At 43.7% G+C, this 27,539-nt stretch overlaps 1 protein-coding gene across 2 annotated transcripts in view; it reads left to right on the top strand.

Annotated features, from left to right (window-relative positions):
* Positions 1-27,539, top strand: part of ADRA1B (adrenoceptor alpha 1B) — a 281,409-nt gene continuing 253,870 nt past the window's right edge. For both annotated transcript variants that reach the window (XM_072953237.1, XM_072953245.1), the window contains exons 1-2: positions 1-115; positions 8,379-8,590. The gene's annotated coding sequence lies outside the window, so the exon portion shown is untranslated. The remainder of the gene's footprint in view (positions 116-8,378; positions 8,591-27,539) is intronic.

The raw sequence follows: 27,539 nt of genomic DNA, 5'->3' as shown, positions 1-27,539 counted from the left end.
TTTAATGGGACGGCAGAGACCACTTTGAAATATTGAACATTTCCATGAGAACAAATATAATGGCTTCCACCTGATGTCATAACTGCTTGTTCTCTTTAAGAATCCAAGCGTGTAGGTGAGTTTTCCTGACGTAGAATGCGTCTGGGTCCTTCAGGACACTGAAGAGTGTCACTCGCGGAGCCCTGTCGGCTCCCTGCTCTGTGACTTTTCCACGAGTCTGGGCTTTGATTTCAGTGTTCCTTCTGCAAAGCCACGGCCAGTGCAGCCGGGCAGTGACTCAAGCAGATGGCTGGCTGTGACAAGCTTCTTTTGATTGGTAATAAAAATACCAGAAGCTACACCGCATTGTGTACAAATACGTGAGGCTATTGCAGATTCCTTTGTATCACTCGGTTCTATTTTGAGAGCAGGTTGATCTTTTCCATGCAGAACACTCACAGAATGAACAATCACGCCAGGTGTGTGTGTGAAGCATCTACTGCAGTTTGTCAGAGTCAAGGTTTTTTTTTTTTTTTTTAATCGGCCTTTAAAACCATATCCTTAACCCTCTAAGGTTTCTGACAGACTGTACATGATTCGGGGAGTAGGGGAGAGAATTTCGATCTTGTATAAAAACCGTCAGAGGCACTTCCAAATGGAAAGACGAACTCAAATTATGTTACCTCTCTCTTCCCTTAAGAGATGCTGCTAATGAACAAAACAATGGGAAAATGCAGAACTGAGGTTGGGGATGGAAGCAGGGGCAGAATCTAAATGCCGAGGAATCTATTCCCTAAGTAGTGAGCCCTGTTGAGAGTTGATTCTGAACTTTGCTTTGCTTAGTTCAGTGCATTGGGTCACAGACATTTTAGCATTAAAATCACCTGGGGTGGGTGCTTTTTGTAAGACTGCAGATTCCCAGGTCCCTCAAGAGGTCCTGATTGAGCATATTTAGACTGGAGCCAGGGCATCATTATTTTGAACAAGAAGCCTTGGTGATTCTAATCTCCTACTGCTGCATTAAAATATGGTATTAGTAAGTTTATAAGTCATGGGACCTATTGCAACCTGAGTCAGCTAACTGTGGCCTCCATCTGCCAATCATGAGGATTCAGGGTGGGGCAGTGAGAAGTAGTGGGGTGGAGAGAAAAGATAACAATAAGGGATCAGAAAGTTCAGTTTCCCGTCCTTGCCCTGTCATTTATTAGCCATGTGACCTTGGGCAAATGTCACTGGGAGGCTCAGTGCCTCGTCTGTAGAATGGGGCCCATGATTCATGCCCTGCTTACCTCATTGGATCAGGAGGATCAAATGAGAAATAACTTTATAAAACATTACGTGTTAGAAGTCACAAGATTTTTGTACAGAGGCAGTGTTTTCCCCCTTCAGTCTAACAATGGTATCCTCACATGCCGCATCCCCAGACCTGAACACCTTTGCTCAATGAACAAAAGGAAATGTCGTGTGATATAAGGACTGATGCCGAACACTGTTGTCACACTCTGAAAGGCAGTGGTTTTCCAGAATTGCCAGTGGTATGCGTAAAGAGGGAAGATTCTGGGGCTCCATCCTGAATCAGCCTCTGGGAGTGTGGGTGGGAATCTGCCATTTTAATAATACTGGAGATATTTCGTGTTGTATTAAAAGTAGGGGAGTCACTGGGCATGGTGGTAATGGGGCCTGAGTTGAGTGTGACTTTGCAGGCCTCTTTCCTGCTTTCTGTGGCCCAGAGGGAACAAAAAGTGTCTTTGTGCCACATCATCTCTTCTATCTCCCACCCTTCTCCTCCATCCCGTCCACTGTTTACCTGCCCCCTGGCTGGTCCAGCTACACACTACTGCAGCCTTTGACCTCTGCTCCAAGATTATCTCCCTGTATCAACACTCCCTCCCCTCCTGCCAGTTCTCAAGCTACCTGTCCCCAGTGCAGTCCCCGTGACCGTGTGTGGTACAGGTCTGGCACTCTCATCACTCAGCTTTTGTTTCTAAACAGATTGGATTGTTTTTTGTTTGTTTGTTTGTTTGCATTTATCACTTTATCAAAGCATTCTGTCAAGGCATTCCTAGAGAAATTCCGCCTGAGGAATATGAGTCATCAACACCAGGTCAGCCCGGATGATGCTGGGGACAAGGGTCCCCATCCCCCGGGCCTGTGCAGCCGTCCAAGCCAGGCCAGCAGGCCTTCATGCTGGTCAGCCTCATTCCTGGTTTCCATCTCTCCCCTGTGCTCTCCCTTCTTCTACTTTCCAGGTCAAGGCAACAAGAGTGTTTCCGCCCTGCATATGGAAGGTCTCCTTCCCCTGGCCTTTTGTCATTTTATTACTGGGTTCCAGAGAGCGTCCAGCTGGGCTCTGATCTGAGATTTCCTAAATGCCGCCAATTCCTTTTCCAGGCAGCTGGCAGCCTCCCTTCTGGGCAGGGCCCGGCCCGCCGAGCCCTGTTTTGCTGTTTACTGATTTCTTGTGTGATGTGGGGCTGATCGTATCAGAATTCTCAAGGCTGATGTTTCCCCAAAGTACCGTTAATGAAAACTCATTCCATGAGTATTGTGTTTTGATGGGGGCAGTGTGTCTTCAGCCAACATTTTTAAAGGTTGTTTCTGCTTGGTTTGAGGGATGATATATATATTTTTTGACTTCCTTCTTTTAAATTGAGAGGAAAAATAAAATGGACAGTGGATCAAGAAGATAAATATGGGGCAGGGGATGCAGGTTTGCGAAAAAGACTAATTTTAGCAGTCTTCAGTGGGGGGATGACCTCCAGTTGGTCAAACATCAAAGTCAGAGAATGCCAGAAACTAGCAAAACTGAGAGAAGCCAGAACATAGTCACCCTTTTATGACAGCCTATGTCTTATAGGCAAAAAAGTACTGCTGCATTTCATCAACATCTTGAACAGGGATCAACAAACTGCCATGTGCCTGCTGTTTGGTAAATAAAGTTTTATTGGAACAGAGCCATGCCCATTCCTACTGTCTACAGCTGTTTTCACTCTGCACCAGCAGAGAATGTTTGCTAACCCCTGGTCTGGAATGCTGTATCCCCTAGAGCACAGCTTTATAAACTTTTCCCCTTAGCGAAACAGCACATTTTTATAAAGAATGTTTTAAATGTAGGTTCCCATGAAAAAGATACCGGGTGATATGGGGAGGGATGCGAGCCATGGGGTCCACTAGCTCAGCCTTTTCTCTGGTGCCCTCCCCTGGTGGTGTCCTCAAAACCCAGAGTTCTGTGGAGGAGTTGGAAAATCACTCAGCACACATGCTTCTTGAGGGCAAGGAACTGCCTTAGTTTTTTGTGTATCTACTTCATGATTGACACGTCAGATACATTCAACATAAGTATGATGGATGAGTAATAAAATAAAGTGCCCCCAGTCGAGACCCCAAATCCCCAGGGCCACTGTCAAATCTCTGTAGCTCTCTGTCTGTGATTTATGTCCACTGTCTCTTTCCCGTTCCCTCGCTTTGCTGGTTTCTGTCTTCAGCCCCATCACTCTGCTGAAGCTGTTGTCATTGAGGGTGAGGTGCCCAGTGATATTCTTAACTACCACAGTCCTGGGTGTTCTCCAGTTCCTGCTTTCCAGGTACCCGCTGGACATCTGACAATTCCTGAACCTTCCTACCCCTTGGCTTCTTGTTGTTACACCATAATCTCCCGGTTATTTTTGCCTCTCTCTGATCTTTGCTTCCCTGTCTCTGAAATGGGCTCCATTTCCTCAAACCTTAAGTGATAATGTGTTTTTAGCTCTGACATCTCCTCAATCTAAAGCTAAGCGTTGAATGCTCACAAGTCACTGCTTCGTAAATTCCAGACTCATTTATCTAATCCTCTGCTAGACAGCTCCCCCTGGCACCCCAAACTCAACCTGTCTGAATGCCCCATGGTCCTCATGAACTGCTCCCTCTTCAGTTTCCTCTCTCCCTTGATGACACCATCACCTGGCCAGTTCTTGTCAACTTCATCCTCATGACCTTGGCACTGCAAATCAAACACCAAACACCAAATTATACCCATTTTGTGATCTAAGGATTTCTTGACCTCATTCCTTCTCCATCTCTTATCTTTCTTGGGATGGGGCAGCAGTCTCCTAACTGGTCTCCTGAAGTTTATAGCATAACCCATTCTCCACTGTGCAGCTGCAGGGATCATGTCTCTCCCCCTGCCCTGAGCACGCACACTTCTGTGCTCTGAATGGCTTCCCAAAGCACATGGGATAAAGGCCACAGTCCATTAACACAGCGTAGAAGTCACTGCAGTGACTGGTCCCTGTTTGTCCATCCAACCTCATCATGCATAGTCTTTTCATGCACTGCCTCCTGGCCACGCTGGTCTCCTTTTAGTCAACTATGTCATGCTCCTTTTGACCAAAAAGCCTCTTTATTCATACTGTTTCCTCTGCTAGATAATGGTCTTCCCTAAATAACTCCCTTTCATCCTATGAGTCTTAGCTTGAACACCACTTTCTCAGAGATGCTGCCGTCCCTGACCAAAGCAAATGCAGCCATCACAAATCCCTTGGGGATCTCCAGTGTCTTCTTCCTAACTCCTGTCACAGCTGTAATGTTACACTTGTTCTCATAATTACGTGATGTATATCTCCACTCACTAGACCCTCCCTCCAAGAAGGCAGGAACCAAGTCTGATTTTGCCGTTCCACGTATCCAATGTACCCCAATGCTGCATATCTATAACCTCTAACACAGGGCTGGCACCTAAAATTGTTAAGTGAATGAAATTGCATCTCTTTCATCCAGAATTGTTCCCCTTAAATCTTCCTTGAGCACATTCTACCTAAAAGACCCACCAGATCTATCTGTGCTTGCCCTTAAATGGGTCCTTATTGGCTGCAGGATAGAGTCAAGACTCACTCCATACAGGCCCTGTCATGATCTTGACCTGTCTCTGGGCTCATCTCCTGCCCTCGCTGCTGGGCAGTTTATACTCCAGCAACCCAAGCCCGCGTCCTGTTTTCAGCATTCTGTGTCCTACCTGGGCTACGTCATACCTACGGGCCTTTGCTCCTTGAATAGGCTTCATCAGGATTCATGGATCGTTAACATTTAAGCACATATCCTCTCTTTTCTCTCTCTCTTTCTCTCTCCCTGTATGTCTATGTGCACTTGAAGGAGCATCTGAGAATAAGTTGAAGCCATCAATGGTACTTCACCCCTGAGTATTTCGGCAGCTTTTACCTAAGAATAAGGTCATTCTCCTCCATAATCACAACATAAGTGTCACCGTTGGGAAATTTAGCATTAATACAATACTGTTACACAGACAAAATTCCAATTTTCCCAGTTGTCCCAGTATGAGCCTTCTAGCTTCTTGTTTTGTTTGGTTTCCCTTCCTGTGCCATCTCGTTCCCCCCCAACCCATCCCTGCATTCTGCATCTGGTTTGCCAACTCTACCTCCCCATTTCCACACTGATTTCAGGAAGGGTAAACTGTACATCAAAACCTGTTTCTTTTCCTGAGTAAACAGCTTGACCTGATTTCTGAGTCCTGCCATGAGGTTGGGTGTATGATTCTGTGACCAAGTTCTAATGACAGTGATGGTGCAGTGTCAGGGCTAAGGTTTTTAAGGAGTAGGGAAATCTTGTCCATGCTCTTCCCTTCTGCCAGCTGAGTACAGAAAACGAAGGCAAAGCTCTAGGAAACAGTGACACCACATGACAGGAGCCTTGGGTCCTCCAATCACTGGATGGAACAGAGTCTCATGCCAGCCAGGGACACCTGCCTGGGGTTGCTAGGGGAGCAGAAATGCACTTCTCTCATGTTTGAGCCTTTGTGGAATTGGGGATCTACTTGTCAGACCAGCCAACATCACCAAATGAGGTTAATGATCCTTCTATGGAAAAGGGACTGTGTCAGTCTTATCCAGAATCTCTTATCTCAGGAGAGAATGGGAAGAACAGGGGAAGGTTTAGTCCTCACAGGTAGGAAAGCATGTGGTCCTAGGAGCTATTTCCCTGAGCCAGAGAAGGAGCATCAACAGATGCAGGAGCTCAGGACACAAGAGACTCGTGTCTCAGATCTCTGTCTTCCTACATATGTGTATGTGCTTGTGGTTAATTATGCCTTTGTGCAATGGGGAGTCCGCTGAAATCTTCAGCAGTGTCAGAGAAAATAGTCAACACGAAGGGTTTTTATAAATTCAGAAGAACAAACAAAATAGAAAGAGAAAATCTGTGAAAGTTTGGTTTGACAGCATGAAGGTAATATGACTAAATAATTACAGCCATTATGTGAACGTCTCATTTTGTCCAATTACCACACAGCACAATAAAAAAGATATATCATTAAATATGTCAGGTTCGCTTTGTCATTGTTTTTTTTATCACAATTCCAAACTTTGTTCTTGAACGTACAGCTTGCATTGTTTGTGCATGTTGTTGCTCACAGCTTAAAAAATTAGAGGGAAACTTTCTACCCTCCTGTCGTAAACAGCTTTATGGCTGAGTACAATTTAAGAACATTTCGTTGGTATTGAAATTTTATGGTTCTTGTTAACTTGTCTTAATTTTCGACTGTGTGAACTGAATTGGAAAGGTGCTGAGGAGGGAGAACTGTTGCTGAGCCAGAGATCTGAGGCTTTAGATGGATCCCCTGGTCTGGCCAAAGCCTGGCTGCTTCATGCCACACTTGTGGTCAGTTAGACCAGCTGGGGTTGGCCAGCTGATCTGACTGTGCTTCCAAGACATCAGTATCTCTGTAATCTCATTTAATGAATTGCTGTTACTGGCAATATTGCTTCTCTATATTAATTGCATAATAACGTACCAACAACATTAAAGTGTTCAGGCAGAGTTACTCCGTACAAGTAGAAATGGAAAATCTCATACTCCAAATGCCAGCTGTTACTAATAAAATGATGGCATCTGACACTTACCAGGCAGCCTCTGTGTGCCAGACACTAAGCTGACTAGTTTTTTTTTTGTTTATTTTAAAATTCTGTCTTTTTAAAATTTCATTTTATTTTTTGTTGGGGGGAGGTAATTTGGTTATTTATTTAAGTGGAGACCCTGGGGATTGAACCCAGGACCTCGTGCATGCTCGGCATGCACTCTACCACCAAGCTATACCCTCTCCCTTAAGCTGACTATTTCACAGCTTAGCGAATCTTTACAGCAATCCCTGGAGGGAGGTGGAATGGTTTGCCACTTCCTCACCTATACTTTGAGAGGATGTGGAACTTGGCAAAGTCACAAAACCTGGGTGACTGGGGCTGTCTTGTAGATGAAGGCAGAAACCTCGTTGACCTTTTCCAGCTTCCCTCTGGCTCTTGTCCTCCTTGGTGTGTCCTGAGAGAACAGCAGTCCTGGTTTAGGCAAAACTGTGAAGCAGGGGAATTCGTGTTCACTGCTCCTCCTCTGTGCCTTGGAGATTTGGGGCATTTTGACATTGATTTGGGGTGAGGTAGGAGAGCTCTCATAGCATCTCTTTCAACAAATACATACTCAACAAGTATATCATATATTTGGTGTGTAAGTGTGTGTGTATAGATATTCAAAAATACATACCATGTGCTGGGTGCTGAGAACAACCCTTCATCTTAACAAGCTTACGATCTACTTGGGAAAGGCTGCAGAGCGAACCGATCATTGCAGTGCAGTGGGGTAAGCAGTGTGATGGGAGAAGTACAGGATTCTGTGGGAACTTCTAATCCAAATGTAGGGGGAATCAGGGACGGCTTCATGGAGGAAGCAGTATCTATGCCAAAGCCTGTAGCACAGGAGGGAATAAACCAGGAAGAGGAGGAGGTGAGACAAGAGGGTCCCAGACAAAGAACCAGCACTGCTGTGTGGGCCAGGAGAGACATACAGCCTGCTGATAGCATGCTGGCTTCACCAGACAAGCATTGAGCCATCCTTTCTGAAAGATGCTCCCATGTTTGTACAGCATCTGATTTTTTTCAACATCGAGCCATAACAAATATTTCTATCAATAAATCAGTATTTACTAAGGAAGGCCTTGATAAGAGTTTGAAGAATTCCAAGACCCTGCTTCTACTTTCAAAGAGTTTGCTGAGTATAGAGTTGAAATACTCTCAGACGAAGAAAGAAAATTTAAATAAAAATTCAGACATTTAAGTAGAAGGAGGAAAAATTTGAGGATGAAACACTCAAGCTCTGGATTCAGACCTAACTCCAGCACTTTCTAGCTGTGCAACCTTGCACAGGTTACTTAACCTTTCTGAGGTTCAGTTTACATCTATCAAATTGGAACAACAAAAGGTCCCTTTCAGGACCGTGGAGGATTAAGCAGGGAATGCCTGTGCGGCACTTAGCATGCTGCTCTCTCAATAAATGTTTCAGCCATTAAGACATTGTTATAATTAATTCCCTTCCCAAACACTTGAGTACTTCCTCTGTAATGCCTTTTGTGCTTTTCATTTCAGGCCTCTGGCTTCCTGCCACACCAGCCATCACCGCAGCGCCTGACTCCTCTCCTTCTGTTGGATTCTTCTCTCAAGTTAGCATCGCCTTGCCAGGGAAGCATAAACCACAAGTTCTGGGGAAGCTGGTCTGTCTGTCTCACAAGCAAGCCTCAAAAGTCTCCCGGGCATCTTCCTAAATCTCCCTGGATGGAATGTCTTACCACAGTGTTGGGGTGAGCAGGACCACTCTCTCCTGATCTCTCAGCTGTCTCTGCTTTCTTAGCCTTCTGTCCTCACTCACTTGGCTTCAATTGCATATCATCCACTGATAGCTTTTACCGTGTTATGATATGTTTTTATTTATTATGATTTCTATTAGCATCTGACATTTGTTGAGCCCATACTATGTGCTTGGCAGTGGCCTTACTTCAGGCATAGAGGATTATTAAGTTAAATTGAAACTTCTAGTCCCAAACCATTATGGAGTGCATGCTCAAATAGAATCAGTAACCAAAAGCATGCTTGTTTAAAAAAAACCCACTAAGAGCTAGTCGGTTTACCCATTGAAGAACAAGTGAGGATTTGTCATGTGATGGTTTTGAAATAACAACACTAAAAGCAACTCTTATTTATTTATTTACTTATTTGATAGATAAGGATGGGATTGTCTGCTGTTTTCCAACCCAGTGCCCGAGAAAATTGGGGCACCATTAGGAGAAGCTGGGGAATGGCAAGGGAGAGCAGGGTTGATGGTACTGGTGGGAAGTGGTAGGTTTAGAGTTGTAGACAAGTTAATTTCAAGGCCATGGTAAGCCATGCAAGTGAAAATGTCCAATCAAGCAGTTGACAGTTTGGGAATGGACTTGAAGGGAGAGGACGAGGCAGAAGTGGATTTAGGCATCCTTTCCGGGGAGGATGGCCACACTTTAGATGAAAGTCTTCTGGTGTCAGAAGTCCCAGTGAAGGGGCACATGTTCATTCGCTGGGCTACGTGGACTTCTTTGTCTAGGATGGAGCAAACTGACTGAGACTCCAGGGGCATGGGGATGCAGCCCCCAGCGGGCTTACCTTTCAAGTCTCCTCTTCTGTCTTAAAACAGCATGTGAATTTTCCAGTTTACTCTGCAATATACAAATAAGACTTAAGGTTATTTCTGAGTAAAACGGACTCTGCAGGATGACAGGGAGCATTTGGCCTGTGGCTTCACATAGGACAAATTATCCTGGGCACGCTCACATGGAAGGGAGCTCACACTTCAGCTTAAGCAGTAAGGAGTGTTTTTTGTTTGTTTTGTTTTTTTAATTTGTTGTTGTTGCTGTTGTTTTGGTGGAAATTTGATCATCAGATTAGCTAGCCATTTAACAGGAGGAGACCTAGGGATTGAAGGGGACCCCAGACAGGGAAGTTTTGATGAGGACGAGACCACCAGGAAGAGTCTGGTTGCTGAGTAGGTATATGGTGGAGGGTTTGCCTGGGTGGTTTCAGGTCTTAGGGCCTTATGGGATGGAGTGAAGGACTCTGGAAGGGAGAAAGAAGGATTGGGAAGCCGAGTCTTGGCAGTGCTGTTGACCACGTGTGGAAGAAGAGAGGAATGCCTTGGGCTGGGTGGTCAGGGCACTGTTTGCTGTGGGGCTCTGTGAACCAAGGACTCTCTATAAAGTTCTCTGTAGGGCCACTAACAAGCTGAGATTTCTCTCTGGAATGGAAGCAGATTGCCAGAACTTCCATCTCACAGCATATTTCACTGACAGATTGGGTGCGATTTTTCCTGAGATGGACTTGTTTCAAAAGTAGAGGAGGAAAGGGAGGCTGGGAGGGGGGAGGCGGGTGGGGGAAGACAGCTGTCAGCATCAGTGTTGCTTCAGGACAGCTCGTGCAGATGTGCCAGCTTCCCTGAGCTGCAGACGATTCACCAGGTCCCAGGGTGGGAGAGGGGTGGGGGCAATCCAGATTATACGAGAGGGTCCCAGGGAGCTTCTGGACACAGAGCCTAGCCTCAGGATGGGTTCATTTTGCATGTGAAGGGACATCTCTCCTTGCACCAAATTAAATCAATTTGATCAAAATTGTCATGCAGAAGAGCGTAATTAAGTTGAAGATTTTAATTAGGCACAGTTTTGATGAAACTCAACGGGAGCCAGTAGGAACACTCTTGCTGTCTATTACACATGATCCCGCCTGGCGAAGAGCTCTTCAGTTGATGATCTTTAATGACTGCCCAGCTCTCCCCTTCCTCGCTGGTGTTCCAGTCAGTCTGGAGGAGGATGCGGAAGATGGGGAAGGGCGTGTGGACTGCGGGCAGGGAGGGAGTTGTGGGAGATGCAACCGACTGGAGATGCCTCTTTCAAAGCGGCGTTGGCGCTAATCTCTCAGGGTACCCAATTATTCATTTTTCACGTCAAAGAGGAGAAATGGTGAAGAGTGACGTTGAGGGCTGTCTAGGGTAATGAGTCAGGGCAAAGAGGGCAGAACTCCCTGCCGGCTGAGAGGTGTCTCTGCTGGCCTTTTTTTTCTTTTTAACTAATTGCTTCCTGCCTCTCAATTTCACTTCACAAAACTGGAATCTTGCACTGGCCTCCCAGTAGAGAAACCAGAAAGAAGGCTTCTAGGAGCAGAGATATGAGAGGAGCGCTCAGTTTGTCGATTTGGATGTTAATAAACACTGTATTGCTGAAGGAATGAACAAAGCAATAAATGAGTAAGTGATTCATCCTGGAACGCTGATGAGAAAGAGGAGTTACCACGTATGGGTCAGCTGTGGCTGCTGCCTTTTTACAAAAAGTGCCTGGGCTCCAAAGTGAAGTTCTTCCTTCCTTCCTCATCTCTGCTTTTCCTCCTTTATCCAACCAGCGTCAGCCAAGGCCTCACTGCAGCAAGCACTCTACCAGGAACTGTTTATTTAATGGGGGATGCATAAGAGTCTGAGCTCTCTGCAGTCATGAAGCTAACAGACTAGTGAGAGAAACAGAGAGTGGGCACATGTTTAGAACTTAAGAGCAGCTCTGAGAAAGAGTGACAGAGGAGTCACACGTTGGTTTAGGTCAGGAGTTAGCAAACCACGGTGGAGAGGGCCAATCTGCCTGTTGCCTGTTTTTGTAAATAAAGTTTTACTGGAACACAGTCACACATATCCTTTGCATACTGTCTGTGGATGCTTTGGCTACAAAAGTAGCATTGAGTAGTCCTGACAGAGATCTCATGGCCCAAGGAGCCTAAGATATTTGCTATGGCTCCTTAACAGAAAATTTGTGCTGAATCTTAGCTTAGATGAGCAGGGCAAACTTCTTGGAAAAGAGACGTAGCTGAGACTAGAGGAGAAGAATTTAGGCTGGTGAGGAGCTGCAAATGCTGGGAGGAACAGGAGTGATGGCCCTGCAGTGGGAAGGAGTTGAGTGTGTTCAAGGACCTGGAGGAAGTGCCTGTTTGATTGGATGGTAGTGGCGGAAAGACACAGGGCCTGGATGAGACAGAAGAGAAAGGAAACCCTGGGAAGGGATTTGGATATGACTCTGGGTGCAGTGGAACACCACTGGGGTTATAAGCAGGGGCGTGAGGTGCTGTAATTTCCAAAGAACCCTCTAGCCCCAGTGATCAGTGGCTTGGAGAAGAAACAGTCCCAGCTCCTATCAGGTAAAGCAAAAGATGGTAGTGAGTTGAATCAAGGTCATAGCAGTAGAGGTGAATAGTCATGGGCAGATGTGGAATATATGTGGGGGGTAAAATTGCCAAGATTTAGAAATAAATTAAATATGGAAGGAGGTGGTTAGGAAGAGGGAGGGATCAAGACTGATCTCCCCGAGGATTCTGGCTGGAGTGACTGGGTGAATGGTGGTACCACTTGCTGAGGTTGAGAAACTGGGGTTGGGGAGGAAAAGATTAGGTGGAATGATTTAAGAGTTTAGTACTTTCCAGCTTTCTTAAAATTGAGATTCATATGAGACACCAACTACAGATGACAAGGAGACAGTTGGATATATGACCCTAAAGTGCAGATGAGAGGCTCAGGATGAAAATTAAAATGTGTGAGTCATTGGCACATAGACGTTATTTAAGCAACAGGACTGGATGAGCTCACCTAGGGTGGGAGGTAAAGAGAAAAAGAAATAGGACCTGTGGCTGGTGATTTTCTGCAGCCTGCTTAGCTTCAGCTTGGCCTGTTACTCACTGATATTTATCAAAGCATTAGGCTCAGGGTAAATTACTGAAGAGACTTAATTAAGGAATATGCTGAAAGAAATGCAATGAATTATTCCAAAGTTTATGCAGTTACTCTGAGATGACCCCCCTCTCCACACACACAAAGTGGTATCAAATGGAGGGCCTCGTGTCTGTTTATATAATGAAAATATTGGTAGCATATGCGTTCTTGAACAGAGCATGGGTGATTTGCTCTTCTTTATGCTGACTTATAGTCATTTAAAGTGGTCGTTCCCTGTCACAGCTTCCCAGCAGAATCATCTGGCCAGCTGGTTAAAAACATGAAGCCCCTGGGCCTCCACCCAGAGTGATTTAGTAGGTCAGTGGTAAGTTCTCAGGAATCTGTTTTTAATGAAGACCCCAGGAGATTCTGATATGCAAAGCCCATGGTTTGGCATTTGGTAACCACGTCTTCATGGATATTTCAAAGGCATACTTGAGACTGTGCCACCCAAATAACCGTATTCTAAACTGACAAGGATCTGAATCTGTGAGGTTAAGGTATAAATATTGTGCACATACATACAATGGAATTACTGAGTTCCTTCCTCTTCCCTTACCAAGGCCTGAAGATCTTAGTTCATAAACATATTTTCACCAACACACACGTATCCAGCACTCACACACATAATACGTCTCGTCCTCATTCCTTCTCTCTTCCTGTTGTGCATATGCACACCCTTGTGCACACGCGCTTCTATCTTTGCCAACACTGCCTTTGTTCAGGTCCTCATCATCTTGCAATCAGGCTATTGTAATAATTTCCTAACTGCTTGTTTTTGCCAGTCCAGTCAACACCAGCTCTAGTTCATTCTCCTAATTGCTGCTGGAGTTATCGTCCATAAATCTGATTCCAGATCCTATCCTGTGAGAAAACCCTCCATCGGCTCCTCATTGCCTATTGGGGAAAGTCCAAACGCCTTGGCATAGTGTTCAGTGACTGCTACAGAATGACACTGATCTCCTTTGTCAGCAAGTCTTTCTCCATTCCTGACACCAATTCACTCCTGCCCATCACAGTTACCATCTATCCCTGCCTGTGCGCATCTGCCCCTCACATCTGCTCAGCCACCTCTGCCCCTCTTCACCTGCCTGTCCACACCTGCTCATGCACATCTGTCCAAGCACAACTCTGTGTCTTGATCTGAAATTCATTCATTCCTGTAACTACCTGATCAACTCTTACTCGTTCTTGCAGATCCAACTGTGATATTCCCTTCACTTTTAAGTCTTCCTAGGCTCCAAAGGCAGAGCCTGGCATTTTCTCTTTTGTTCCCAGAGTAGCAATTTGTACATATATTTGCTGAAATATTTATCATGTTGCATTGATTCTTTCTTTCTCACCCATCCCCAGTTCCTACACTGAACTAAAACTATTCATCTTTCTATCCATAGCAAAGCTGGACTTAAAGTAGGCTGTTAGTAACGCATTGAGAATTTTTCTTTCCTCTTTCCTTGCTGTCAGGTTCTTATCAGCTGAGTTCTTGAGGTAATCAGTGTGTCTGTCTGTAGCAGCCCGTCTTCCATCTTCTGGTTTGCTTGTGGCTAATAGAGCAGATAGCTGAGCTTATTAGAATTTTGTGAAAACAAGAGTTAACAGATTTAGTGCATGGTCTTCCTGTAGTCTTGTATCTTACTTCCTTCTGGGTTCCTAGTTGTGCTCTGGTAATTTAGTCTGCTACATATTAATCTTTGGACAATCAAAAAGTATGTATCATGCACACACAACCTACTTTTCACCATCTTCATACTGAAAATTAACACTGCAGATGAGAGGCCATGAAAATTCATGGATAGTAGTAGATGTCCTTAACCTGGAGTCCACCAATGGGATTAAGGCATTCCACAAGTCCTTGTTATATTGTATATGACATGTGTGTACATGCATGTCGATTCTTCTGAGCATTGGGTACACAGTTTTATAAGATTCTCAAAGTTGCCTGAGACCCATGAGAGTTAAGACCCACTAACGTAGAGAATGTTTTTGTGCCTTTCTTTTTTAATGCCCTTCTTTAAAATTAGCACATAAATCTTGAACGACTTTCAGAATGTGAATGATTTCTATCTTATATGTTGACTCCCTTGTCCTTCAGTCTTCTCAAGAGTCTCCAGACTTGCTCTATTCACCCATTATTTTTGCCTCAGGGCCAAGGAGAGAGAAGGCAGAATCATTTCTTTACAGGTCCTATAAATAAGGCTGGCTTCTGCTGTATTAGATCACTGTAAAACAATTCTCTGAAGCCCAAGGGATTAAATAGCAACAGAAAATGCTTTCTATGAAACCATGCAGATGATAGAAAATATTCTCGCTATGGTAATTTACACAGATTACTTCGTGACAAATTGGTTGTTTGAGCTGATCATGTTGATCACTAAAACACTGCAGATTTTCTTCCGAGTTTGGAAATGTTGCAAATGCAGTGTGAGCCGGGGGCCTTTGTTATGCACCAGCATGCAAATAAACCTTAAAAATGCCTGGTGGCCTTAAAGCCAGAGCAAGTGTGTTGTGCTTGCAGAACAGTTGTCTTCAGTCTTCCATGTCAAGACGTAGGAATTACCAGCGTTCACTTAACGTTTTGTGAGTGGTGCGGCCATCAGGGTCTGCTGGGAAAAGGACAGTCATACCACATGGTGGTGAATGGCCTTGGTGTCGTCTTCTCTCCTCCATCACCCACTGTCCTCAACCTATTCTTCCCCATGTATTTCCATCTCATTAAATGATGTTCATTGACCTGCTCAACCAGAAGGGAAATCATGGACACCATCTGGACTCCTCTGTCTCCTCATTACTGACTCCTAAGTCCTATTGAGCTTACTCCCTGTCTTCTCATATCTGTCAACTTCCTTTGGTTCAGAACACCAAAATCTCTTGTCTGGATGACTGCAGTGGCTTCCTAACTGGTCTCCCCCTCTCCAAGCTGCAACACTTTAACTCTGATGGACAAGGGCCTGTATTCTTTCCAGGTGTTTAAGGGGCCATGTGCCCATCTGCCTACTGGGCATAGAATGGAATGGGTAGTATTTCCCGTATTCGTCCATTTCACCCTAGCCTGCATTTTACAATCCATCTGGGATAGAGTCCTCTCCTCTGCTATAAGCTATAGGCCTGTGGAAGTTGAGGACATACCCTAATGATTCAGTCACTGGTTTCTGTGATTGAACAGCAAGAGGTTTAGGGGGCTCAATTTGAAAGTCCCTCTCTGATAGCAATAATTTTTTAATTGCCTATTCCCAGTCTTTTTCTTTCCTCCAGGGGACTCTTCTTTCATTCTCTGAGGTCCTGGTGAGGCTGTAAGTTACAGTGTCTCAGTCCCACCATAGGACATACCTGTGACCCAGACTGGCCAATCTACATTTCCCCAACCTCCTGGGCCACAGTGACTGGCTCATGTCTGGGCATGGAACCAGGCCGGGCCATTTAGAGTCTCCTGAGATTGATAATTTAGACAAAGAGAAATCCTCTTTCCTTTGAGGATGCTAAGCTTGAAGGGTGTAGGGAAATGGTTGCTGGTAGCCATTTTGCCACTGATATGATCTTATCTGCAAAATGTAGTTAACCAGTAGGTAGATGGGCACATGGCCCTTCAAACACCTGGGAAGAATATAGGCACTTGTCCATCAGAGTGATGCTGGTGGTGGTGGTGGTGGTGGTGACATTTACTGAGTATCCCCAATAGATCAAGAACTGTTCTAAGTGCTTTACGTGTATTAACTCATTTAATCTTCATAGACCTTATTCTTATGATTATTATTATCATTATTATAATTATCATTGCTGTCAGGTGAGAAAACTATGACATTTAGGGATTAAATAACTCCAGGTTAAAAAATTTGTTCCTGTGCTCTCAACCATTTTACTCTGCTGCCTTTAGCAGCATTAACTGAAGAGGAGGAAAAGGGGGAGGAGGAGGAGGAGGAAGAAGGTGGAGGGAAGACTCAAGGGCCCCTAGGACAATGCTTAAGTCCTTGGATCGTGAACCCAGGGCTCCTGGATTCCTAGTGGTAACCCAATACCTTTTCTTCTTTAACTTAAGCCAGTTTGCATTAAGTTTCTATCCCTTGCAGCTTGCCTGAAATACTCTGCCTCCCATCGTTCCTCATTCTGCCTGTCTCTTGTCCTGAGATAGAGAATATTGCTTGCTTTAAACAATAAGAACTTAAAAAAAAAATTAGAACATGGTAAAAATTTAGAGGATACAAAAAGATATCATGAAGATATCTTAAATAAAGATGTCATAAAATTTGTGTGTGACATAACCAATTCAAGATCATTATCATTTTTGTTTTCTTCCAGTCTTTTTTTCTAATCATTAACATATACATTATATATATATATATATATATATATATATATATACACACACACATAAAAGGTTGTGTATATGTTTTTTATCTTTCCTTTTTCTCTTAATACCTCATCACGTGCATTACCCCACGTTATATATTTTTGAAACAATAATCTTAATGGTGGCAAAATGTGCCTGTGTGCAGGAGTATGTCTTTCTGCTGACTTCTTTGTGCCTCCTAGTGCTTGACCTCTTTCCTGATTTAACCTTCTGCTCTGGAACCAGGAAGGAGACCAAGGGCTGTGGGCTCAGGTTTGACTCCGGCCTGTATTCCTTGACCTGTGTCTCAAAGCTCCGGGCTCTGGTGACCAGCCCAACACCTGACACCAGCCCCTGCTACACCTTGGCCTCCCAGCCAGGAAGGAGACCGTGTCAGAGACGTTGGAGGCAGAGGCCATCTTGCTGCTACCCATCCTTCTGCCCACGAGCCAGGAGAGCTCTGCAGTCAGCAGGCTGGGAATAAGACACCCTCAGGAAAATGTCCAAGCCTCTTCACAGATCAGCAGGCAGAAGCTGGGATAGCTCAGCAGTTCCAGGCATGATTTATTCTAAAGCATGCAGAGTTACCAGTTAGCACAGTAAGAAACCTCTCATTCCTGCCTTTTTAACTTCATACATCAACAGCAATTTGCTTGGCAAAGCCCCAGGTGCTGGACCTAAAGATGCAGTTCACCAGTGGGGGAAACACAAGGATAACGTTGAGATGCTAGATTTAAAATACCGGATAAACTCTTTTCACCATATCCTTTCCAATTAGTGCTGTATAAAGGCTCATAACGTTTATGAAGCATTAAATGCCACGTAAATGATGAGTTATTGATGTGAAGATGAGAAAAAGAAAAGGTGAATGAAGGAGTAAAACTGTGCAACTATGTAGAAAGCAGATGTTTGTCTCCTATTTGATAAACCTCTGGATGTGACCCCAAGCCATGAGCAATGGTGGACTAAGAAGATAGGCTTTAAGCCCCTAAAAAAGGTACTGAAGGCAAAGACTAGAGACAGAAGGGGTACTAGATAGTCTGCAGCCAAGGAGAACATGAAGCCAGAGGATTTCAGGACAGGGCAGTTGTTCCGAGTCAAGTATAATCACAAAAGCAAAAGCGTCCACTCACCCCTCCATTCATCCACTTTCATTGTGTCCATCAGCTACGCTACTGCTCTCACAACTACCAATTACTCAATTTTGGACTTACTGCTAATTGCTATCATTTAGTGAGTGCTAACTTTATGCTAAGTATTGTACAAAGTGTTGTACATGAAACATCTCATTTAGTCCTCAAGACCATCCTTTAAAATGGGCTTTTATCTTTACCTCAAATTGATGAGAAGGCCAGCTCAGAGAGCTTAAGTGGCCGGTGGAATAAAGTCAAGCAGAGAGCATGTGTCAGACCCAGACCCGTCAATCCAGCCATCCTCTCCTCCACATTGTAGCTCCCGAGTTCCTACCATGTATCAGCTTCGGATTAGGCACTGGGGCTACAAAGGAATCTTCAACATGGCCCTACAACACTGGTTCCTGGAGTAGGTGAAGCTAGAATTGATTAGAAGCCTTGGAGTCAGAAGGCTGGTGGTCTCAGAGGCTGTCACTGGAATGCCCAAAAAACAATGTCCAGAGGCTCATGGAGACCTCAGGAAGAGATACCTAACTCCTCTTGGGTGGATTTGGGATAAGTCAACCTGGGTCTTGAAGATGAGTCATGTTCATGAGATAGAGAAGAGGGCACATACTCCAGGTTGGGGGAAACAGCACAGGCAAAGACAATAATAATAAAACATATACATTAAAAGATTGCAGAAATGTGAAAAATACATACATACACGCACAAATCCACATAGAAAATAAAATTTTCTAAATGACGTGAGGAGTATGGCTAGGGCAGGTGATTCAAAGACCACACAGCACAAGGGAGAGGATTTGGGAACCAAGGCATCTCTTGTACTAAGCTGTGCATGTTGACATACAATTTATTGCAGCTGAGTGCCTGAGGGTGCAGATGTATCAGTGCCATTGTGAAGCTGACATCTGCACAGCCAGGCCCTCCCCAAACCTATGCCCCATCTAAGTCTTCACTTCTCACCCTCCATCCCAGCCCCATTACTACATCCCCTTATATGCCTGACTTTTTCGCAGCACTGAAGACTGAAATAGTATATGAAATTGTTTGCTTCTTTACCAGCTTATTGCCTTTCTTCCCACTAGAACGTAAGCTTCAGGAGAGCAGAGATTGTGTCCATCTTGTTCTCTGCTCTTTCCTTAGTAGGTAGAATAATATTTGGCATGTGGTATACCCTCGATATTTGCCAACTAAATGGGTGAACACAAGAGAGAAAAAGAGCAGTATTCTGCCACTAGTCAGAGGCAAGAGCACTGAAGTCCTGCTCTGGGCCAGGCTCCTGTCACTTCACCTGGAAATCATGGTTTTCCTTATGCACTTTAAAGTGGCTTGGAGTCAAAATCAGTTTTATTGCCCTTGAATGACTTATGGGGCATCAGAAGCAGTGGTCCTGAGCCCACCATCCAAAGGCTTCCTTTCACCACCTTCAGATGCTGGCAGGCAAATTGCTTGCACTTGCCCAGCACATCCCCCTCCTGTGCCCACTGCAGACATTGCAAATCAATCATGGCAATTTTTCTCTTAGCCTTAGAATCCTTGTCAATACCACACTCCAGACAGTCACTGCTAATCGATAGGAGGTGGCATTAGAGATGACACTTACTTTTCATCCTGAGCATAAAAAAAATTGAACAGATGTGAGAAAGGAGTAATATAAGTAGACATAAGGAGGAAAGGACAAATCTATATTCCGAGGAAATGTTGTGAACTTTATGTCTTCACACTTCCCCAGCAATGACAAATAGAATAGCTTGGAGACTACACAGCACCATGATTATGAACATGAACCCTGGTTGTCAAGCTGGCTGGGTTGCAGTCCCAGTTTTACAGTCTTCTAGCCATGTGGTTGTGAGCAAGTTACTTAGCCTCGCTGAGCCTCAGTGTCTAACTCATCAGATTTTTGCAGAAGACAAAATAAAATATTCCACATAAAGCACCTAGGCCAGTGCCTAGTTCACAGTAGGTGATTGGTAAATATTAGTTACTCATTTTTTTTTCAAAATTGACAGATTTATCAGTATAAAATTAACCAGGGGCTGTATCTTGAACTCCAGAAATATTTGAGTGGAAATTGGTTCCCTCTCTCTCAGGAACACAGAAGACAAGACCACTTTACATTCAAGTTAAGCAAGTTTACTATTTCCTTTTTCCAATTTTTATTCACATATATTTAAACTACCATTATAAAAACATTAAAGAAAATGTTTTGAACTATAAGCACTTACCCATAATCACAGCCCTTTTACACAACTCATTTCATTTTTCACTTTCCTTTCCAGTCTTTTCCCAAATGTCGGGTAATTTTAAAAAACGGTAATCTTGCTCTTCTTGTTTTTTCTATTAATTTTCTGAGGCAGGAGATTTAGTTTTTAGTCCTTTCTCCACCACTTTGCTGCAACAAGTGTTGTCACATGCAACAAAGTTGTCATATGGTCAAACCAAGTGACCTCAAAAAGGAATTATCTACAAGAGCAAATAGAATGATAAATGTGAAGGAACTTATGTAAAATGGTATTATTAAACGAGCAAGGGGGAAATAGTCGATATGTTAATTGAAAGGAAATTAGGAAATAATTCTGTAAATTGTGGAACTGAAGTCCTTCAAACATGATAGTAAATCTCCTTTAAGTAATTCTCTTTGGTATTTATGGTAAATTGTTGGATTTTCTTGTTCGGCTTTTTTTTTTCTCTTTTCTACAAAACATTTTAGATTCAATGGCAGTTTTTCTTCAGAAGTAATACAATATCCCTCAGGGTCCTCAGATATTTAGAGAGCCTATTGAACAAAATGTTCAATACATTACACTGGGTAAGTTACACTAGTTACACTAAGTTACAGTAGGTAGAAAAGAAAAGGTATCAAACTGAAATTACAGGCAAAAGTAGATGAGTAGAAACCCAGACAGAAACAGTCCCTTCATCTTTCTAGGGCTTCCCCAAAGGAATCCCCCTCACAACAAAGGATCAGTGAACAATGTTGGATTAACCGAAGGCCTCCCAGGAGAGATGAGGGTTTATCACAGTAAGAACCGTGACATATTCCACACCAGGCAGCAATGTTTAGGTGATGTTGCAGTAACAAACCATCCCCGCATCTCAGGTCTTTGCACAGCCACTGTTTATTTCTCACTCACATTAAATGCCCAACATGGGTCAACAGGAAGATTCTGCTCCATGTGCTTACTCCGGGAAATAGTCTGATAGAGACTCCAACTCGATGTGTGCTTCCATGATCACTCCAGCAAGGGGAAGAGAACAATGCCCCCAAGTTACTGGTGTCTCTTCTCCTCATGTCTGTTCACATTCCGTTGGCTGAAGTCAGTCACATGTCACACCTAACTTTAAAGGCAGCAGGGAAATGTAACACTGCACGTGGCTGGGAGGAGAGCCAGAGATGTTTGGTGGACCGCAGCAGTGATCGTCACTGCTACTTAGATATTCTTCATCTCTGAGGTCCTTTCGTCTGTGTTCTTCCGTGGGGTCTGGGGAACAAGGGGAAATCAGAGAAGTGGAAGGGATCCTCTTTCTTTCCATTTCTTATTCACAGTACTCGGTCTCCCTGGCTTCTGTTTCCTTCCAGATCATTCCCTGGCTTCTAAACCCCCAGTCTTTTTACCAGGAAGAGCAATTCCACCATGGCATTCACTGTTATTGCTCTAAAATGTTCACATCAAATCCACTACTGGCCTCAGGTAATAAATGGATCTCATATGATCAGATCCCATCTTCCTCAGAAGGGTGTGTGTATGATGGAGGCAATAAAAGAAAAAAAGTATTTTTTTTAAATACAAATTTATTGATAGTGTGGCTCTACCTCTGAATTTTACAGTATAAAAGTCTTGAGAGGAACAAGGTGTTCAGCTTTGAAGTCAAGATCATGGGACATTCTGCGGCCAGACAGTCATGGATGTAAATTTGTCTCCTTCACTTACCAACTGTGTGACTTTAAGGAAATTTCTTAGCATCCCTAAGCCTCAATTTCCTAATCTGTCGTACAAGGAATAATAATTCCTTTTTCTACCTAGAGTTGTAATGAAGATCTAATAAGGATGGTACCCTGACATACAGGAAGCAGTCAGTAAATACTGGCTCCTAATATAAAGCTCATCTCCTCCCACAACCAGGAACCCCTTTCTTAGCCTTTGTGACTAGCACAGAAAACAGTGGGACCATCATCTTTTTGAATGTGGTGTATTTATATCTAGAAAATCACAATATTAGGGATTCTTTGGTTAAAAGTGTCAGGAACTCAAAATGTCTTAAGGCAAAAAGAAACAAAAAGCCAGCTCATATGACTGAAAGTTCAGGGATAGTAGGCTTCAGGCACAGTTGAATCCAGGTGCTTAAATAGTATCACCAGAGCTCCCTATCAGCTTTCTTTATTTTTTTCTTTTTTGGTTCTATTATCAGGCTTCCTTCCCCCTCATGGTGATGAAAAGACTGCCAAACAGCTTCGGGGTCACTTCTTACTCTCTCAGTAACCATGTTGAGCAGAGAGACTTCTTTTTGCCCAACATTTTTAATAAAAATCTCAGAATTGCCTTTCATTCATTCTGCTGGGACGTCTGATTATCCTGGAAATAGTCATTGTGGCCGTGGGGATGTGACACACTGATGGGCAAGCCTGGTACTCTCTACACAAGAACTGGGAGTAGGAACAGCAACACTGGAATCATTTGCTCTGAGGGTGGTTGAGGGGTGTGTACCCAGACAAACACAGGTTTCACATATTGAAAGGAGGGTGAATGGATATTGGGCAAGGAGAAACAACAGGTAACTTTACACATTTTATGGGTACACATCAATTTTGAAACAGCAATCTGTATTAGTGCCCTCTCATCCTTGGCCCACAGCCAACAATGGTAATCAGTCATAGCCCTCTTGTCCACTGAGCTCAGAATATACTTCAGAATCCTACTCAACACAGTGCTCCTGGACACTTGCACAAATTGACAGAAGTTTCCATGAAAGATGAAACTATTTTCTCTCTCTAGGTCCTTTGCAGGTGAACTGCTGAACCATGTTATTACTTCCTCATGCATTCTAGTTGACTTCAGAACATGATATTTTTACTGGCTACATTTTATCTTGCCACATTTGGCCTATTGTCCTGGTCTTTTGGAATCTTCTTCAGTCCTTGTCTCTCATTCAGGTTTCTGTTATACTTCAAGCTTCATGCCATCCATAAGGGCCAAGAACTGAGTTCCTCATACATCCCAAAACATCACTTTCTAGTTGATTACAGTTAGATTATGAACAATTGGTTGTTAGTCTAGAATGAGAAAACACTGAGTGCAATACAGTCACACACACATATATATTTTTCTTTCTGTTTTTGCTTGACTTAGTAAAATAAATCGGTCATACCTAAATTGATCAGTCAGGGTTCAATGAGGACAAAAGACAATTCTCTAACGAAGAAGAGAAAGAATTTTGATCTGTCTTAAATAAACCCATCATAGCTCCAAAATAAAAATGTTTTTCTTTTCCCAACATGGCAAGTTGCAGGAAGCACCATGGCCCTAGAAGACAATGTGCTTGGGTGAAGCAGAAACAGTTTGGCTCATGTCAGCAGTTTGTTTAGCTTGGTGTAGGAAGAATTCAGGGGCACACACGGAGTGGGAGAGCTGTACCTCCCATGGGAATCCAGATATGCGGGGTGGGAATAGAACCCCATATCAGAATACAAACTCCTCCTGTTATTTGGGAATCTGCCTCTTGCTGCTTGACATTGACTGTTTTCTCACACCCCAGCCTGGAAGTTTCATCTGTCATTTGGGATGCCAAGGGACAAGGCCTCCATGGGACATTTGATTCCTAGTGCAGAAGGTTAACCAAGAAAGGTCATTGTGTGTGTGTGTGTGTGTGTGGTGTGTTTCGGTAGTGCAAGAACACATGGGACCAAGGGATGGACTGGTTTTTTGCACAGACACCATCAGCCTTTTTCTTTGGCCCCCAGCTGCTTGAAGAGGTCTCTCAGAGTATCATTCCTGGGACTCGGGAAGCCAAAAGCAGAAGTGACATCACTTTGTGTTAGTTGGCCTGAAACCATCCCTATATCTTCCAGCTGATCCTATAGTAGTCTTGTTTCGTAGGCTAAGACCCTTCCTTACTTTTTCAACAATGTCATGTACCTTCTAGTGCTCTCCCTCACTTGTACCACTGAAATCATTCTTTCCTGTAATGTGCAGAGGCCTCCAATATTGGAGAAGCTGTATTAAGCACTTTACACCTATTATAGCTTATGTAATACTCGGGCCCTAAGAAAGAAGCAGTATTATAAACTTATTTTGTAAACAAGGACATTGAAGCTCAAAAATACCAAGTGATGGGTGCACGGGAGCAGAAGCAAGAGTCTAAGCCAGGCCTTACCACCAAGATAACTGGTACCCAAGCACTCGTCCCCCTTTCCTCCTGGTGGGTAACTGGCTGAGCTCCTGCTGAATGAGCTCCTGCTGCATCCTGCTGGCCTTGTGGGGACATCACGAGAGATGCGACTCTGTCGAGTCCCTCAAGAAGTTGCTTATCATCACCTCAAGCACTGATCCAGAGCAAGGGGCTCATAGCCACCTGGTAATTTGTTCATGGTCGAAAGCAACGCTCCCACTCCTGAGCTGGATGCAGGGCTGACCTTGGAGGAACTATGAAAGCTGGTCATCACAGAACCTCCAAACTCCTCTCCAAAGGCCTGATGTGTTTCTGTTGGAGATGTGATCCTTCAGCCAAAGGCAGAGTGACAACACTAGGTGCAGGGCCCTGGGGGTGCCTCTGGTTGCCTGAGCCACGTCCAGAGGTGCAAGGACTGTGTCTACACAGGCACATGGTTGAGGGTTTGCAGCTAGGCTTGAAGACGATGCTAGTGAGCCCTGAGTATTATTTGGGAAGGGAGGGTGGGTATTCAACAGAAGGCCTGTGTTAAAAGTGTTGCCTCTGGGGAGGGTGGAATGGGAAGTGACTATTTAAGGGGTGCAGAGTCTCCTTTGGGGTGATAGAATCGTTTGGAACTACATCAAGCTGATGATTATGCAACATGGAAAATGTACTAAATGCCGCTTAAAATGGTGAATTTCACCTCTATAAAAATAATAAAGAAGAGGAGGAAGGGTATAGCTCAAGTGGAAAGAGCACATGCTCCACACACAAGAGGTCAGGAGTTCAATCCCCAGTACCCCTTCCAAGTGGAAATCAATGAAGAAACCTAATTACCTCCACTTCATAAAAATAATAAAGGAAAAAAATGAAGAAACATATATACATATACATACTCATACATACATAGATTGTCTCTGCCATGTACCACAGTGCCTCAGTGCTATTGCACAGAGCAGGACTAACCACCCTCTACCACCATCTCCCTCCCAGCCCGTTTTCCCACCTGAATCCCTTACAGGACCTTCTGCTTCGTCTACAGCATTGAGAAGATGGCTTCCAGACCTTCTCTTTTATTTTCTCTTCCCTGTGAGAAGAGATGTGCCTTCCTGGGTTGATGAGGCTGAGGAAAGGAAGTAAACCCTCTCATGTCTTTGTCGTGAGGTCATCCACAGACCTAGTTAGCAGCTCTGGGTTTATACTGTTACCAGTTTTACTGCATATACACAAAGGGACCAGAGACTTCACAGTGTTGTCCAGAGCTACCTCCTTCCTCATCACCTGCTCCTGAGTCACCGCCCGTCACCAGATCAAAGTGTAGCACTCCACCTGTGTTCATGCTTTTGTTTGCAGGAATACATTGGCCCCGTTTCTCTGGGAAAAAGACTTTTCTTTAGGGAACGTCTTACCCACTTCCTCATCCACCTTGAAACTCAGTGTTCAACAGCAACCACCAAAAAGTGACATGAAGCTGTTTGTGTAGTGAAGAATCTAGTTACTGATTTCCTTTACATCAATTTGCATTTTCAATTCAAGGCAAAGGGCTCTTTCCGCAGTCAATCACCAACTGCTTCCGTTTTGTTTACCCTTCCACGCCAACGGACACGTGACTAAACATTTAGATGGACAAGTAAGCCTGTTCTTGCGAAATCTGTCATGTTCAGAAATCTGGAACGTCAAAGGGAAACAAAAAGATCTTTTCATCCCCTTCCTTAGTTTGAGTTGTTTCTTGTTTGGAAGCTAATTTCTAAGTGTAATCACAGGAGAAAGGAGGTCTGAGCAATTATGCTGTGCATCTGATCTGCAGAGGCAGCCCACTGGGATGCTGTTTTCCTCAGGAGCTGTAATTTTGGCCAAAATCATCTGGGAAAGTTTCCTCTTCTTCTGATTTACTCTGCCTGTGGAGACCTTGTTAGCCATGCCAAAAATGCTTCACATTTGTAAAGCCATTTTAGATGTTTTCCAAACCCTTGTCATATTAATCATCTCATTTGATCTTCACAAGTCTCTTGAGAGGTGGGTAGAGAAGGAATTGGGATTCATACATTACAGATGAGGAAAGTGAATCCCAGAGAGGCTAAGCAACTTGCCCAAGGTCACAAAGCCTTCCAGTCAGAGACTGTCAAGTCTGGAGACCATATTTCCAACCCTCTAGTTTTACATGTAGGCTGAATCGCAAACATGGGTGGATTGCTGCTCTGCTGGTCTACATCAGAAACCCAACTGTTAAAGTTCCAAGAAGTGAAATTCCATCCCCAGACATACTTGGTTCTCCCTTCTCATTAATATTTGACTTGGGCATCACAGTTGTTCTTTCGGAGTTACGTTTATCATGAGATGACTTGTTGTTTTCTTTGCCACCTGCCTGATGCTTGCAGAAATCAGAGGATGGGGGAGTGATTTGGGTAAATCTTCCTTTGATCTGTTTTAAATGAAATCCTATTTACAAGAAACACTTCACTTCTTTTGATGTGCAGCTCACTAATTAGCTCACATCTGAGAGCAGATTCCCTGGGAGAAAAAAAAATTAATTAGCTCATTCCATCTCAAAAAGACACAATTCTTGAACTAATTATGGTATTTGAATGATTAATCTCCTTTAAATACACATGTGTTCAGGAATTTTACAGTTAGGAAGAGTGTATCATGAGAAAACAGACAGAAAGCAAAAAGGAAATAATAAGGTAGAGATTCAAGGCAAAAATCCTGCCCTTGAGACCCAGGGAGAAAGTTTGAGGATCCTTTATTATTCAGATAGAATATCATTAATTTGCAAAACGATGGAGTAAGCAGTATTTATTCGTAGCCCTTCTCAAGTCTCTAACTTTTTCCTCTTTACCAACCCCTGGAAGCCAGTATCTTTAAGGTCAAAGTACTGTGAACATGCTGTCAGGGAAAAAAAACAAAGAGAGAGAGAGAGGTACTTATACTAAATTGTTAATGACTGATATCACTTCCATCTAGCTTTTCTCCTCCTACAATTATTCACTCTTTAATAAGATGCTGAAATTGTATCACAATGACTGATCCTCTATTTGTGGATTTTAGCGGATGGCATATATTTTTTCCTAATTAATTGTTACAGCCTATATACAATAGGTTTGTGAAAAATAATGCTGTGAGACATTGTGATATCTACCATGGGCACAGAAACT

The sequence above is a fragment of the Vicugna pacos genome, chromosome 3, assembly GCF_048564905.1.
Source record: "Vicugna pacos chromosome 3, VicPac4, whole genome shotgun sequence".
NCBI lineage: Eukaryota > Metazoa > Chordata > Mammalia > Artiodactyla > Camelidae > Vicugna > Vicugna pacos.
Note: the sequence above shows the minus strand (reverse complement) of the source record. Positions and strands in the feature narration are given on the sequence as shown.